This window comes from Dasypus novemcinctus, chromosome X (assembly GCF_030445035.2).
Source record: "Dasypus novemcinctus isolate mDasNov1 chromosome X, mDasNov1.1.hap2, whole genome shotgun sequence".
NCBI lineage: Eukaryota > Metazoa > Chordata > Mammalia > Cingulata > Dasypodidae > Dasypus > Dasypus novemcinctus.
Genome location: NC_080704.1, coordinates 47,075,984 through 47,093,848, shown reverse-complemented (window position 1 = coordinate 47,093,848; position 17,865 = coordinate 47,075,984). Strand labels below are relative to the sequence as shown.

At 38.1% G+C, this 17,865-nt stretch overlaps 1 pseudogene; it reads left to right on the top strand.

Annotated features, from left to right (window-relative positions):
• The first annotated feature begins 854 nt into the window (after positions 1-854).
• Positions 855-14,484, top strand: LOC105746982 (protein tyrosine phosphatase type IVA 1 pseudogene; annotated as a pseudogene).
• The last annotated feature ends 3,381 nt before the right edge of the window (positions 14,485-17,865 follow it).

Genomic DNA, 17,865 nt, shown 5'->3' with positions numbered 1-17,865 from the left:
TGGGCAGTGCTATTCCTGGGCAGGCTGCACTTTCTTTCACACTGGGCGGCTCTCCTTATGGGGCGCACTCCTTGCACGTGGGGCTCCCCTACGCGGAGGACACTCCTGCATGGCAGGGCACTCCTTGCATGCATCAGCACTGCGCATGGGCCAGCTCCACACGGGTCAAGGAGGCCCGGGGTTTGAACCGCGGACCTCCCATGTGGTAGACGGACACCCTAACCACTGGACTAAGTCCACTGCCCTGGGGCATTTTCAAGACTTGGCATTGTCCTGAATGATATTGCAGGGACAGATGCAGGACATTATATATCCTGCCATAACTCTCTGAATGGACTGGGAGAGAGTGTAAACTACAACATAAACTATAATCTATGTTGTGTAGCAATGCTCCAAAATGTACTCATCAAATGCAATGAATGTACCACACTAATGAAAGAAGTTGTCGATGTGGGAGGAGTGTGGAGTGTAGGGAGTGGGGTATATGGGAACCTCTTCTATTTTTTATTGTAACATTTTGTGTGATTTATGTATCTTTAAAAAAAAGGTAATGAAAATTTTTTAAAAGAATACATGTATTTATATGCCTATAGTATTTTGGTTGTGTCGACTGTCTTTTTAGTTATTAAAAGAGTGTTTAAATTTTTTTAAAAAACTGTAAGCTAATAAATCTCCATTGTTAAAAGTCAACCCCTTTGTATGGTATCTGCTTTCAGCAGCCTAGGAAACTAAAACATCGGTAGAAGGAATTTTCAAAGAAATAATTGCAGAAAACTTCCAAATTTAATGAAAAACATGAATATGCATATTTAAGAATCCCAACAAACCCCAAACAGGGTAACTTAAAGGGAACCATGCTGAGACATATAGTAGTGAAAATGTTGAATGCCAAGGACAAGGAGAGAGTTCTGAAAGCTGCAGAGAAACCAACATGTTATGTACAAGCAAGCCTCAATAACATTAAGGTGCTCGAAACAAATTGTGGAGGTGAGATGGTAGTGAGATGAAATATTTAAAGTGCTGAAAGAAAACAATTGCCAACCAAGAATTATAGACATGGCAAGACCGTTTTTCAAAAATGCAGGAGAGGTTAAGACATTTCCAGATAAATAAAGACTGATGGAGTTTGTCATCACTACAAGTAGTGCTAAAGGGAGTTCTTCAGACTAAAAGGAAAGGAAACTAAACAGTGGGCCAAAGTGGCATACCACATTGTATTTTTTGGTATGTAATGCTACTCTTTACATATTATTTGTCCTAAAATGCAAAAGTTTAAAAATTAATGATAGTTTACATTGTAGTTTTGTTTTTTTTTAAAGTGAAGGGTTTTTTTAAGATTTATTTTTATTTATTTCTCTCCCTTTCTCCTCCCGCCCCGTTGCCTGCTCTCTTGTGTCCATCGCTGTGTGTTCTTCTGTGCCCGCTTGCATTCTCATCAGGTGACACAGGAATCTGCGTCTCTTTTTGATGTGTCATCTTGCTGCTTCAGCTCTCCTTGTATGCCTCACCACTCCTGGGTGGGCTGTGCTTTACACACAGGGCAGCTCTCCTTGCAGGGCACACTCCTTGCACATGGGGCACCCCTACTTGGGGGACACCCCTGCGTGGCATGGCACTCCTTGCACACGGCAGCACTGTGCATGGGCCAGCTCACCACAAAGGCCAGGAGGCCCTAGGTTCGAACCCTGGACTTCCTATATGGTAGGTGGATGCTCTATCAGTTGAGCCACATCTGCTTCCCTATATTGTAGTTTATACTCTCTCCCAGTCCATTCAATGGGTTATGGCAGGATATATAACGTCCTACATATGTCCCTGCAATATCATTCAGGATAACTCCAAGTCCTGAAAATGCCCCCATATCACACCTCTTCTTCCCCCTCCCTGCTCTCAGCAACTCCCATGGCCACTGTCTTCACATCAATGATACAGTTTCTTCCATTGCTAGTGTCACAATAATTCTATAGTAGAATACCAGTAAGTCCACTCTAACCCATATTTTATTCCTCCTTCCTGAGGACCCTGGGATGGCAATATCCACTTCACCAAATGTATTCATCAAATGCGGTGAATGTGCCACAATGATGAAAGAGGTTGTTGATGTAGGAGGGGGGGAGGGGGTTATATGGGAACCTCTTATATTTTTTAATGTAACATTTTGTGTGACCTATGTATCTTTTAAAAAAAGATAATAAAAGAAAAAAAATTAATGGTAGTAACAAATGTTCTACAACAATGTAGTGTGTTGGTGGAGGAATGTTGTATGGGAATTCCACACATGTACATGATTGTTTTGTAAGTTCATGTAGCAATTTGATATTATTGATGAATTCCAAAAAGAAATATTGGATTACGTTTGTGCACTGATCTTTTCCTCTGGTCATATTAGATTACATTGGATTCAGAAGTTTACTTGATTAAGTAATCAGGTAAACCTCTTTTGCCAGTAGGGCATTCAGTCCCCACCCCTTTGGTGGGTGGGGACTCACAGATAAAAGACATGGCAAAGGACAGAGTTGGAGGGTTTTTGATGTTGGAGTTTTGATGCTGAAGCCTAAAGCTGGCTCCTCTCTTCCCTAAGAGAGGAAGAGAGGAACTCTAAACCTGGAAAGAAGCAAGCCCTGGGAAGAGAGGAACCCAAGAAGCCCGAACCTTCACAGATGTTGGCAGTCAGCTTGCTCCAACATGTGAAAATAGACTGGTGAGCGAATTAACTTATGCTTTATGGCCTGGTATCTGTAAGCTCCTCCCCCAAATAAATACCCTTTATAAACCAACTAATTTCTGGTATTTTGCATCAGCACCTCTTTGGCTGACTAATACAGTTCACAACTTTCCTAATAAAAAATGTATTAAAAATAATGATAAATCTATGGTTTGGGGCACATGATGTGTAAAGATAAAATTTGTAACAAATATAACAAAAAGATAGGGAGACATAGCAGTATAAGAACAATGTGTATACTTCTAAGCTAAGTTGGTATTAAATCAAACTTGATTATTTTATATTTAGGATATTAAATTTAAGCCCCATGGTCACCATAAAGAAAATATATGAAAAATACATACAGAAAAAATGAGAGAGCCCACCCTGGATGGTGGTGTGAGACATTTCAGGGTTCTGCCCCCCAACAGAAACTTTGAACAAACAGCAAAAACTGACAGAAATATCTTTCTCAGTTCTCCAGAAATCACTTAAAGAATTGCAGTAGCAGGGTAAGTGCTGAATCAAGAAAAAAGCTACTAAAAGGAGTAGGATCTCATGGCACTCTGACTGGTCCCACCCCAGCCTTCACCAGGCTCTCCTCAGAAAGCTATGGAAGAACATTCAAGTTGTGCTGCCTGGGGAAAGGCAAAGGTGTTTTCTTTTTTCCTTCTTTTTTTTTTTAATTTTTAAATTTCTATTTAATCTTCTTTTTTTATTAAAAAAAAAACTCCTGATATTCAAGGAAAACTAGATCATAATACTAGCTAGATACAAATTTCAGAAGCAGATACCACAGTCTGATTTCAGAAATGACATGTTAAAATATCAAAATATCTACATTTCAACAAAAGTTTACAAAACATAGGAAGTGATGGCCAGGACGAAGAAGAAATTTAAAACATTATAAACCATCAACAAGGAGGACTAGAACTGTGACATATCAGACAAACATTTTTAAAAAATAGTCCCAAATATGCTCAAAGAACTAAAGGAAAATGTGGACAAAGAACTAAATAAATCAAGAAAATTATAGATGAACACAAAGAGAATATCAATAGTGATATGTAAATTATGAAAAGGAACCAAACAGAGCTGAAGACTACAGTAACACATTAAAAATTCTCTAAAGGAGTTCAACAGCAGATTGCAGCTGACAGAAGAAAGGATTAGTGAATTTGATGATATGACAAGTGAAGTCATCCTGTCTTAGGAGCAGAAACAGTAAAGAAGGAATAAAAGTGAATAAACCTTGAGGACCTATGAGATACCATTAAGTGTAAGAATATACGCATTGTGGAAATCCCAGAAGGAGAAGAAAGAGAAAAGACGTGGACAGAATATTCAAAGAAATAATGGTTGAAAACTTCCCAAATTTAATGAAAGTCATGAATATACATATCCACAATCCTCAAAGAACTCCAAACAAGATAAACCCAAATACACCATGGCATATTATAATCAGGTCGTCAAATGCCAAAGATAAAAAGATAATTCTGAAAGTACAAGAGAGAAGCAATGTGTGACATGTAAGGATGTCTCAGTAAGAATATGTGCTGATTTTCCATGGAGGTAAGAAGGCAGTGGGATGACATATTTAAAGTGCTGAAAGCAAAAATGGGCACCCAAGAGTTCTATATATGGCAAAATTGTTTTTTCAAAAATGAAGGTGAGGGAGTGGATGTAGCTCAATGGTTTGAGTCCCTGCTTCCAATGTACAAGCTCCTGGGTTCAATGCCCACTACCTCCTTTAAAAAAAGATAAAGAGAGGAGAGAATACAACTTTTGCAGATAAACAAAACCTGAGGGATTTTATCACCACTAGACTGGACTTACAAGAGATGCTAAAGAGAGTGTTCTGCAGGTTGAAAGGAAAAGACACTAGATAATAGATTAAAGCCACATGAAGAAATAAAGATCTGGTGAGGGTAATGACATGAGTAAGTATAAATGCCAGTACTATTATATTTTTGGTTAACTCCACTTTTTACTTTCTACAAGATCTAAAAGGCAAATGCATAAAATCTAATGATAAATCAGTGGTTTTTTATTCATTATGTATGATCATGCTATTTGTGACTAGAACTACATAAAGGTGGAGGGATGGAGGGTATAGGAGCATAATCTGTGTGTACTATTGAAGTTAAGTTGGTGTGAAAGCAAATAAGATTGTTACAGATTAGTATGTTAAATTTAATCCCCATGGTAACTACGAAGAAAACATCAGAGAATATGCAAGTTCATAGTGACAGAAATTAGAGTAAAAGTGGTCAGGCAAGGAGGGCAGGGGTAATGGGGAGTTAATATAAAATGGATGTAGGGTTTCTGTTTGGGGAGATGGGAAAGTTTCAGTAATGGAAGGTGGGGAGGATACCACAATATTGTGATTGTGATTAATCCCAATGAAGAGTATGTTTGGGAGTAGTTGAGATGGGGAAAGTATAAATGTAGATTGCCAAAATTTAGGGGGGATAAAAGAAAGAGCAACTAAAGAGACAATGACAAATACAATACATTATCCTGAATGGGACCTAGAAAGGGCTAGGCTCAAAGGGACATTATTGAGACATATGAAAAAAACTGGAACATGGCTTTCAAGATTTATATCAGTGTTAAATTGCTTGAACTTAACTGCACTTAAGGCAGTTACATAAGTGAATACCCTTATACTCAGGAAATATACCTGGCAGTATTAAGTGGTAAAGGATCATGATATAAACAATCCACACTCAAGAATTCAGAAAATGCATTGATTGATAGATAGATAGACAGACAGATAGACAGACAGACAGACAGACAGACAGACAGACAGATAGATAGATAGATAGATAGATAGATAGATAGATAGATAGATGAAATGAAGCAAAAAGTTTTAATTGGTTGATCTGAATATCTGGGGGATAGGGATATGTTGGAGCTCTGTGTATGGGTTTTGTATTATTTTTGTAACTGTCCTGTAAGTTTGAACATATTTTTCAAAATAATAAATTTAAAAAATGAAGAAATAAAAAAAGAAAATGACAGGGGACTCAAATTGGCAACTTCAAAAAATCAAATACATATGAAAGTAGGCTTGAAAGAAGGATCTAAGGCCAAAAAAATGTGTAAGACTTACAAAGGCCAAATAACAAAATGGCAGAAGAAAGTCCTGCAATATAAGTAGTTACTTTAAATGTAAATGGATTAAAACTTCCTGTCAAAAGCAGAGACCAGCAGAATTAGAAAAAAAGCATGACCCAACTATGTTCTGTTTACAAAAGTCTCACCCTAAATTCAATGACACAAGTAGGTTGAAAACAAAAGGATGTAAAAAAAAAAAATTCACCATGCAAATAAAAACCAAAAGAGAGCTCAGGTAGTTATAGTAATATCAGATAAAATAGACTTTAGGTAAAAAACATTTATAAGGGACAAAGAAGGTCACTATATATTAATAGAGGTGTCAGTACAACAAGAGATACAACAATTATAGGGAAGCAGATGTGGCTCAGGCTACTGGGCTCCTGACTACTGCATAGGAGGTCCAGGTTCGGTTCACAGTGCCTCCTAGGGAAAACAAGCAAGACAGTGAGCTGATGTGATGGGCTGACATGGCAAGCTGATACAGTAAGGTGATGCAACCAAGAGACACAGCAGGGAAACACAATGAGAGATGCAACAAAGCAGTGTCTTCCTCCTGCATGGGAGGTCCCAGATTCAGTTCCCAGTGCCTCTTAAAAAGAGAGTAACAGTGCACAACAAACAGACCCAGCAAATGCAAACAACAAAGGGGCAGGAAGAAATAAATAAATAAAATAAATATTTTTTTAAAAGATATAAAAATTATAAATTCATATACACCTTACAGCAGAACCTCAAAAATATGTGAAACAAATGTTCACAGATTTAATTTGAAGGGATAAATGGACAGTTCTCCATTAATAGTAGGAGACTTTAACATCCCACTTTCACAATGGATAGAATATCCAGACAGATAATCAATAAGGAAATAGAAGACTTGAACAATACTATAAACCAATTAGACCTAACAGACCTAGGTAGAACACTTCACCCAACTGCAGTATAACACACATAATATCTAGTGCACATGGATCATACTTCAGGATAGACCATATGTTAGGTTGTAAAACAAGTCACAATAAATTAAAAATATTGAAATCATCCCATGTATATTCTCTGACCACATTGAAATGAAGCTAGAAATCAATAATAGAGGGAGAACTGGAAAATTCACATACATGTAGAAATTAAACAACATCCTCTTAAACAACCAATAGGTAAAAGAAGAAATCACAAGGGAAATTAGGAAATACCTTGAGGCAAATTTAAACACAATATACCAAAGCATATGAGATGCAATAAAGGCTGTGCTGAGAATGAAATTTGTAGCTCTAAATGCTTACATCAGAAAATAATATACAAAATGAAAAAGCAAAAATTAAAAATTAAAAAAAGAAAAAGAAATAAATGCTTAAATCAAAAAAGAAGAAAGATCTCAAATCAGAGACCTAACTTCACATTGGGTGTTCTAGATAAAGAATAAACTATATCAGAGTGAGCATAAGGAAGGCAATAACAAGAACAAAAAAAAAAAATAGAGAAGAAATAAATGAAATAGAAAATGAAAAAACAATAGAGAGAAGCAACAAAACCAAAAGTTGATTTTCTGAAAAGATTAATAAAATCTAAAAACCTTTAGCTAGAATGGCAAAAAAAAAACCAGAAAGGATGCAAATGACTAAAATAAAAAATGAAATGGGGGGCATTAATACTGACTATATAGAAACTAAAAGGATTATAAGAGGATACTATGAACAACTGTACCCCAATAAATTAGAAAACTTACATGAAATGGAGAAATTCTAGAAACGTACAGACAACATATACTCACAAGAAGAAATAGATGTCAATAGAGAAATAACAAATAAAGAGATTGAATCACCAAATAACCTCCCACCAAAGAAGAACCAGGGGTCAGATGGCTTCATGGGGGAATTTAAACAAACATTCCAAGAGGAATTAACTTCAGTCCCATTCAAACTCTTCCAAAAACTTGAAGAGGAGAGAACATTCCCTAATTCATTCTATGAGGCCAACATCACCCTCATATCAAAACCAGATAAAGATACCACAATAAAAGAAAATAACAGACCAATATTGCTTATGTATATAACTGAAAATATCCTCTACAAAATACTAGCAAAGCAAATCCAATAACACATTAAAAAATAATTCAGCATGATCAAGTGAGATTCATTCTAGGTGTGCAAGTGTGGTTCAACATAAGAAAATCAATTAATGTAATACAGCATATTAACAGAATGAAGGAAAAAAAAACACATAATCATTTTGATTGACAGAGGAAAGGCATTTGACAAAATCCAGCACCTCTTCTAGATAAAACCACTTAGAAAACTAGGAATAGAAGGAAACTTCCTCAATATGATAGAGGGCACATATGAAAAACCCACAGCTAACCTCTAAGATCAGGAACAAGATAAGGATACTCACTGTCACCACTGTTATTCAACATTGTACTGGAAATTCTGGCCAGAGCAATAAGGCAAGAGAAATAAAAGGCATCCAAATTGGAAATGAAAAGTAAAACTTCCCCTATTTGCAGGTGGCAGGATTCTATATACAGAAAATCCTGAAAAATCCACAACAAAGCTACTGAAACTAATAAACAAATTCAACAAAGTGTTGTGGTACAATATCAACATGCCAGAACCAGTAGTGTTTCTGTGCACTAGTAATGAGCAATCTGAAAGAGAAATCAAGAAAAATTCCATTTACAATAGCAAATAGAAGAATCAAATTCCCAGGAATAAATCTAACAAGGACATAAAAGACTCATACACAGAAAACTACAAAACATTGCTTTAAAAAAATCAAAGAAATAAATGGAAGGACACTTGGAGATTATTAAATGAAAGACTAAATATTGTTAAGATGTCATTACTACTCAAAGCAATGTACAGATTCAATGCAATCCCACTCAAAATTCCAACAGCTTTCTTTGAAGAAATGGAAAAGCCAATCGTCAAATTTATATGGAAGGATAAGCAGCTCTGAACAGTCAAAACCATCCTGAAAAATAAGAATGAAATTGAAGGATTTATACTTCCTGATTTTAAAATGTTTTACAGGGAAGCAGATGTGGCTCAAGCAGTTGGGTGCCTGCCTACCACGTGGGAGGTCCAGGTTCAGTTCCCAGTGCCTCCTAGAGAAAATGAGCAAGACAGCAAGCTGATGCAATGGGCTGGTGTGGCAAGCTGATGCAACAAGGAGACACAACAAAGAAGGACAGTGAGAGAAACAACAAACAAGGAGTGGAGGTGACTCAAGTGATTGGGTGCCTCCCTCCCACATGGGACGTCCTAGATTTGGTTCCTGGTGACTCCTAAAAAGAAGACAAGCAATCACAGGGAGCACACAATGGGCAGAAAGCAAGTGCAAACAATGAAGGGGGGCGGAAATAAATAAATAAAATAAATCTAAGAAAAATTAAAATCTTTAAAAAAATAAAATGTTTTACAAAGCTTCTGTAACCAAAACAGCCTGGAGAGACATAAAGACCAAAGGAATCAAATTGAGAATTCAGAAATAAACCTTGAAATTTAAAGCCAACTGATTTCGACAAGGGTGCCAAGTCCACTCATTTGGGAAAAAATCTGGTGAGCCAGACCCCTCAGCATCACCACCAGTGCCGCCCACCCCAGCTTGCCAGTAAGAAGGCCTTCAAGCAGCCCAGCACCTTTGAACAAAGAGTAGAATATGTCAGACTTAATCTGAAAGCAGCATCCTACCAAAATCCCAGTGATATAGAAAGACAAAGGATGAGAAACAGCTTCCTGTACAGGATAAAACCAAGTTCCTCATACCAGATCTTGTCCAAATGAGTGAACTAATCAAAGTAAGTAGAAGGTGCTTGCAGCTGAATGCTGCTAATCAAGCCTTCTTCCAGTTGGTGAATGGACACAGCATGGTGAGCATTTCCACACCCATTTCTGAGAGGTATGAAAGCAAGAAGGGTAAAGATGGATCCCTGTATATGGTATATGCCTCTCAGGAGACATTTGGAATGAAATTGCTGGTGCAAGGCTAGCAGATACATCTACTCTGGAATTTTTAAAACCCTTATACCAAGGAAAAAAAGGGGGATGTTACCAGCTTAGATTGATGGGTCGTCTAATCACAGGTCATCAAACAGTAGTGTTTCTACCTTGGAATTTTAGGAAGTTACCAGGGTCTGGGATGGGGGTGGGGAATGGGGAATTAATGCTTAATTGGTATAGAGTTTCTGTTTGTGGTGATGGAAAAGTTTTGGTAATGGATGGTGGTAACGGTAGCACAAAATTGTGAATGAATTAACATCACTAAATTACTATTTGAATGTGGCTAAAAGGGGAAAGCTTAGGTTGTATATATGTTAACTACAATAAAAAAATTTCAAATCATAGGACTGCACAACACAAACAGTTAACTCTAATGCAATCTATGGACTATATTTAATAGTATAATTATAATAATACTGCTTTGTCAATTGTAACAAAGATGCCATACTAATGGAAAATGTTAATAATAGGGAAAATTGTGTATGTGAGGGGGACCTTTAAGGGAACTCTGTACTTTCTGCATGATTTTTATGTAAATGTACAACTGCTGTAATTTTTAAAATTAAATAAAAAACAGAGCACAATGCTTGGTGTCTTCCACATTCTAGTGAGTACTTTGATCCAATTACCAAGTAACCTGGAGGCTGCCAGTTCTGAGAGGACCCAGAGCAAGAGTCGGCTCTGCAACAGTCAGGGCTTCAGCATGAACTGCTCTGCTATGTGGGCCATATGACCAGCAGATCCAACATTACTCAACAAGACTTTGGCAAATAGGGATGATGTCTGTAGACCCTGGCAAGACCAGATAAGAAAATCACACATAGACCCCAGGGTTTGAAGCAAGATGGTGTCCTCTTCTGTAGCCCATCCTTTTCCTAGCTTCCCACTAGATGCCTGGTCATGGAACGTCTTCAAAATTGGTTCAGAGAAATTGGCTTATCAAGATGGCAGAGGGAGCCACTCCAGCACTCCATTCCCCTACAGAAGCTTTAAGCAATAGACAATAGCTGGCAGAACCATCTTTCTCAAAGCTCCAGAAAACAGTTAAAGGATTGCAATAACAGGGCAAGCATAGAAACAAGAAAAAAAACAACCTGAAAAATAGTAGGAAATGTTGCCCTGGCTGGCCTGTCCCCCATCTCCTCACTGAGTTAACATGGAGCCAGCCCACACTCCCATTGTGTGCCCCTGGTCCTCATTCCAGAGAGAGTAACCTTCATGTACATACTGGGAGCAAGTATGGCTGTGCCAGTCTGTCAGGGCACTCATCATGGGCTTGCCATCTCAGAACTTGCCCTACATGTAGAAGGAAGCTCACAGAGCTCTCTTACAGAATATTATAGGAGAACAGTGAAATCACACCTGCCAGGAGCAAAGGTTTGCTAGCTGTGGGACGTACAGTACAGTGCCTGGGATCATGAGGAAGCCATTTTTCCCAGGGAAAAGGGGACATTCAGATCCATGTAAATGGGGCAATTCTTAGGGACACATGTGCACATGTGCAGGCCCAAGACAAGGTGCATGTACAAAAAAGACTAAGGAGGATCCTACTTTTTAGCATTGAACTATTCTCTAAATTTATTGTAAGGACAGCTAAATTTTGAACAACAGCACTCACATAGGCCAATCTACAAAGCCTGAGAAAGGTGGTTTTCTCCTCCTTTTCCTCCTTCTTCTTTTCCATATTTGGTCCAGTCCTGGCATTCAAGGAAATCTTTATCATAACAGCAGCTGGATACAACTCAAGGAACAGATACCTCAGAGTCTACATTTCAATAACACATTAAAATATCAAAAATGTCCAGGTTTCAACAAAAGGTAACAAAACATGCAAAGAAACAGGAAGTGGTGAAAAAGGAGGCAAGACACAGGAGAAGATTAAAGCATTAGAAACCATCATGAAGGGAGCAGACCTGGACATACCAGACAAAGACTTTAAGAAAAGCTTCCTAAATACACTCAAAGCGCTAAAGGAAAATGTGGACAAAGAACTAAAGAAATTAGGAAAACAATGGATGAACACAAAAATAATGTCAATAAGAGGCTAGATCATAAAAAGGAACCAAACATATCTGAGTATTACAGGAACAGAACTTTTAAAATTCCCTAGAGGAACTCAACAGCAGATTGGAACTGGTAGAAGAAAGAATCAGTGAGCTTGAGAATAATTGAAATTCTTCAGTCTGAGGGGCAGAAAGAAAAAAAGAATGAAGAAAGGTGAATAAACCCTGAAGCACCTGTAGGACACCATCAAGCATACAGATATATGCATTGTGGGATGTCCAGAAGGAGAAAGAGGGAAAGGGGAAGAAAGAATATTTGAAGAAATAATGACTGAAAATGCTCCAAAATTCATGAAAGACATGAATATACACATCCAATATGCTCAAGGAACTCCACACAGGATAAACCCAAATAGACCCATGCTACCTCTGATAATCAAACTGTCAAATGCCAAAGATAAAGAGAGAATTCTGAAAGCCACAAGAGAGAAGCAATGTGTCATATATAAGAGAGTCTCAATAAGACTAGGTGCCGATTTCTCACAGAAAACCGTGGAGACAAGAAGGTAGTGGGATGACATATTTAAAGTGCTGAAAGCAAAAAAGTGCCACCCAAGAGTTCTATCTGCCAAAACTGTCTTTCAAAATGAGGGAGGGGCCTCAGTGAGAGTATTGGCTCCCTCAGTTGTGGGCCCACTCAGTGTAGTGATCTCCTCAGAGCTTCTCACAACATGGTAGAGCCTGGTGCCATCTTGGCTGTCTACCTCACCACTGCCATTGCCACTTCCTGTTTCACTGCTGTCTAAGGACCAGCTTTATGATTAGGCCACAATCTTTAATGAGAAAACATATTCTTCAGTTCTATGCTGTTCTTGGATTTATGGAGTTTCTGAAGGGCAGTGGAGATTACTGCCAGGCACAGCACAATCTCTATGCAGACAAGTGAACTGTGGAAACTCATTACTACTCACCAAGAAACCCCCAAAAGAGTGGTTAACCGTGGGAGCAGATGTGGCTCAAGTTGTTGACTGCTACCTCCCACATGGGAGGTCCTGGGTTCAGTTCCTGTGCCTCCTAAAACAAACAAACAAACAAACAAACAAACAAACAAAACAACTCAGGGGAGCTGATGTGGCTCAATGGTTGAGTGTCAGCTTCCCACGTATGAGGTTCCAGGTTCAATCCTCTGCCTGGTACCTAAAAAAAAAAAAAAAAAAAGGAATGGTTTACCTGGACACAGAAGTGTTGAATTGAAATCCATAGAGCATTTTACAAGAGCTCTGACCTGGATGGGGTAAATCTCAGTGCTCTTCTTTATATTGCATCAGTATCACTGGATTGAAGAATCGCTGCTTCTTGTTAGGAGGTCCATGTCATTTCCCATTACTCCCAACTTCAAACTTAATGCACTGAGAATTTCAAGTGGAATACACTAAAGTAGATTTCAGTTTCTCTACATCATTTCTGTATTCAATTTTTAAAAATTCTCTATAAACCAATTGAATGTTTTTTAACTAAATTAAAATGAATGTCCAGCTCCTGTGGAAGTCACATATAAGAACGTGAGATTTATTACACACAATCCAACCAAAGCAACCTTAAGGAAATTTATAGAGGAATTTTAGAAGTATGGAGTTGCCACGATAGTAAGAATATGTGAAGCAACTGTTTTAGTCAGCCAAAGGGGTGCTGATGCAAAATACCAGAAATCTGTTGGTTTTTATAAAGGGTATTTATTTGGGATAGAAGCTTATAGTTACCAGGCCATAAAGCATAAGTTACTTCCCTCACCAAACCATGTTGCCACGTGTTGGAACAAGATGGCTGCAATGTCTGCAAGGGTTCAGGCTTCTTCTTCCTCTTAAGGCTCCATGGTCCCAGCTTCTTCCAATATCAGCTGTAGGCTGGGATAACTTTCGTCTCTCTCCTGGGACTTGTTTCTCTCTGGGATCAGCTGCTCTGCTCTCTCCACAAGGCCAGCTATTGACTATCAGGCTACAGCTTGCCTCTCTTCTCAGGGCCTCTGCTGTGTCTAATGGAGCCTTCTCTCTTCATCATGTATCTGCTTCTCTGTGTGTTTACTTCCTGGAGCTCCAGCTCAAAACTCTAACTTTCTCTTCTGCCATATTGTTTTACTGACGTGGTCAAATCAAAGCCTAAATAATTATTTAATCATGTAAAAGTGAAACCTCTGAATCCAACCCAATCTAACATGCCCAGAAGAACAGACCAGTTCACAAACATAATCCAATATCTATTTTTGGAATTCATAAACAATATCAAACTACTACAACAACTTACAACATGGCTCTTGTAGAGAGAGAAGGCATCCATGTTCTTGATTGGCCTTTCGATGTTGGTGCACCACCATCCAACACGATTGTTGATGATTGGTTAAGTCTTGTAAAAGCTAAGTTCCATGAAGAACCTGGTTGCTGCATTGCTGTTTGTTGTGTTGCAGGTCTTGGGAGAGCTCCAGTGCTTTTTGCCCTAACATTGATGGAAGGTGGAATAAAATACTGTATGAAGATGCAGTGCAGTTCATAAGACAAAGTGGTATGGAGCTTTTAATAGCAAGCAACTTTTGTATTTGGAGAACTATCATCCTAAAATGTGGCTGCATTTCAATGACTCCAATGGTCACAGAAACAACTGTTAATGCTTGACAAAACTGGGGTATCTGATGCTACTGCCTCAGAAAGAGAACTTGAGAGAGGACATAATTTGTCATACCTATTAGCCAACATGTTCTAAGTAAGCTTCTACTCCAATTTCCATTGGAGTATTGAAATGCAGTTTTACTTTGCTACAAGTTTGACAGAATTGCCACCCCTATGGCCTCTATGACACATAGAGTGCCAGCCTATTTGGACACTTAGCCAAAGATTTTTGTTGATCAGCATTTAAAATGGGCTTATCATTTGTGACTATTTACCTTTCTTGAAATCATGCAGTTTTGAGTTATATCTTCTTTAAATCTATTCCCATGCCAGAATCTTATCAATATATAAGAAATTTAGAAAGAGTACGTGCCAAAATACTCAGCACAATACTTATATATTTTTAGTATCATACAGAACTTGAAATCCCAGGAACTGTGAACATTCTAGACCTTATGTGGCTTATTCCTTCCATCATTTTAAACATTGAAAGTAAGGCATATATGGTTATTTGCTTGTTCAATTTATGTTTACATCACCCACATTTGTATCATTATACATCAAGTTTGCACAGTCATTTTGTTGGATGGATTTTTACCAGTGATTATTTAATGTCTATCTATAAATCTCATTTTGTGATATTAGACAAACCTCCATTTTGAAAATCTGCATTGTACAGAAGCACATGTCTTTAATGTCTCCAGACAAAAAAGCCTTACAGTTAATGTTAATCTAATGTTTGTACTTTGGGGTGCAATTTAACCAGAGGGCCTGACGAATGTGAGGGGGCTATTAAATATTTTTAGTAAAATGTTGCTTTCATCTTGTGCAGAATATGTAGAATATGCTCTTTAATTTAGTAAATATTTTTAAAAGATAGAGATGCTTTGTTATGGTAGTTACAATAAGTCTTAATTATAAAATTTCTGAAATTCTTATAATTTTTTCTGTATCTATTAGAAGTTGTTTACCAACTACTACCTCTGTTTGAAGTGTAATTTTTCCTTCTCTTCACAACTTCTTGCAAAAAAAAAAAGTAGGTTTCTGCTAATGAATTCAGCAGATATCTAATATTTTATATGCCTTTTGAGCTGTATAACTTAATATTTGGATACTTGATAATTTGTTTTATTATGTAATTAATAAAATGGTGGTGCATATTACTGTCAGTTCAGCCATATATTTATCCTGTCTGGGAATGTGTGGTTATAGTTTTGTGGGAGAAAATAATTTGTCAGCGTTCATCAGCTTGTAAAAGCCTAATGCGAGAGCATAAACTAAATAATTAATGAAATACATTTATCATTTAAAAAACGAGGGAGGAATAAAGACATTCCCAGATAAACAAAAGCTGAGGGACTTTGTCACCATTAGAATAGCCCTAAAAGAAATGCTAAAGAGAGTTCTGCAAGTTGGAAAAAAGGGGCATTAGACAATAGATCAAAGGTGCATGAAGAAATAAAGATCCTTGGTAAAGGTGATGACATGGGTAAATGAAAATGCCAGTACAGTTGTGTTTTGGGTTTGTAAGCCTACCTTTTACTTGCATCAGGATCTAAAAGGTAAATGCATCACAAGTAATGCTAAATCAATGGTTCTGGACCTATAATGTACAAATACTTCATTTGCAACAAGAAATACATAAAGTTGGGGGGACAGAGGGATATAGGAACATAGTATGTGTATGCTGTGGAATGTAAATTGTTATTAAACCAAACAAGATTGTTAGCAATATGGGATGTCAAAGGAGGGGCAATGAGGAGTTAATGCATAATGGGTGCAGGGTTTCTGTTTGGACGGTGGTGAACGTGGCATAACAGTGTGAGTGTGAGTAATCCCACAGAATGGTATGCTTGGGAGTGGCTGACATGAGTATATGTTTGCGTAATAAAAAGAGAGACTAAAGAGACAATACCATTAAATGCAACCCATGATCCTGGACTGGATTTAATATTGAGGAGAAAATGCCCAAAAGGACATTATTGGGATGTATGAGAAAAGTGGAATGTAGTCTGTAAGCTGTGTATCAGTGTTGAGTTTCTTGAACTTGATAACTTTGGTTCCAACTAATATGTAACTTACATGGTTCCATTACTGAATATCCTTCTTAGGAAATGTACGTGGAAGTATTATGTGTTCAAGGAGCATGTCACATACCACCTACTCTCAAATGTTTAGAAGATAGATAAATAGATGGATCAATAGATGGCATGACATGGCAAATGCGGCAAAATGTTAAATAAAGGTTAGTGGATTCTGGGAATCTGGTCTCTGGGAGGGGAGTATGCTGGCGTTCTCTGGGTAGAGTTGGTATCATATTTGCAGCTGTCCTGTAAGTTTGAAATGATTTCAAAATGTACAAAAAAACTTTGGTTCAGCACTCACTTTTAGGATATATGAAAAAGGATGTGAAGCCATTTCCTTTCTAAGTGATCTCCTAACTAGCTGTGTGATGTTGAGCAAGTTAGTTTGTGTCTTGAAGAATGAGAATAATAATACTTAATTTATGGTTTTGCATTGAGATTAAGTGCACAAAGGGTTTAGCACAGTGGTCCCAAAACTGGTAACAATCATTACTATTGTTCTTAAATCTGGGTCATTGACTTTCCGAGAGTAGCGAATGTATCTTCTTCTTCTTTGATGTCAGGCAGTTAATTAAAAAACCTGCATGGAGACCTGACAATCCTCTAAAATCTAAGAAGTGGAACCTGTCCTCACAGAGTTCAGGTTCTAGATGAGTCTACTATCTCTCTCCCCAGTGCATGGTAAAATGTGCCAGGCCCAGGGTCAGGGTTTTTCAGTGGCTTTTTGCTGTGCCACTTGAACACGCTTTAGATTTTCTGAAGGGCAAGGTTCTTTTGTGTTGAGCTTCTCTTCATATCCTTGGTAAGCAGCCTTTCAGATGTCCGCACTATCCCTGCTTCCTGGTAGTCATGTCTTCATGTAATCCCCTCCTGTTGTAGAAGGGCTGAACTTAATGGATAGAATGTGGCAGAAGTGATGGCATATGATCTGGAGAGGAGGTCATAAAAACAGAGTGACACCTTCCTGTATCTCTTGGATCGTGCGCTCTGGAGGAAACCTTGTCCTGCGCAGCCCTATGATGAAGTCTGTGTGATGAGGAACTGAGGTCTCCTGCCAACAGCTGCAAACCTGAGCCTGGAAGCAGAGTTTCGGGCGCCAGTCGTCTTCAGAGACAGCAGCCTTGGTAAACAGCTCGCCTGCAATCTTCCCCACGAGAGACCCTGAGCCTGAACCAAGCATCCAAGCTGCTCCCAGATTCCTGCCCCTCAGAAACTGTATGCCATAAGACATGTTTTTCTGTTTTAAGCTGCTAAGATTGGGGGCAACTTGTTACATGGCAAGAGATAACTACTATC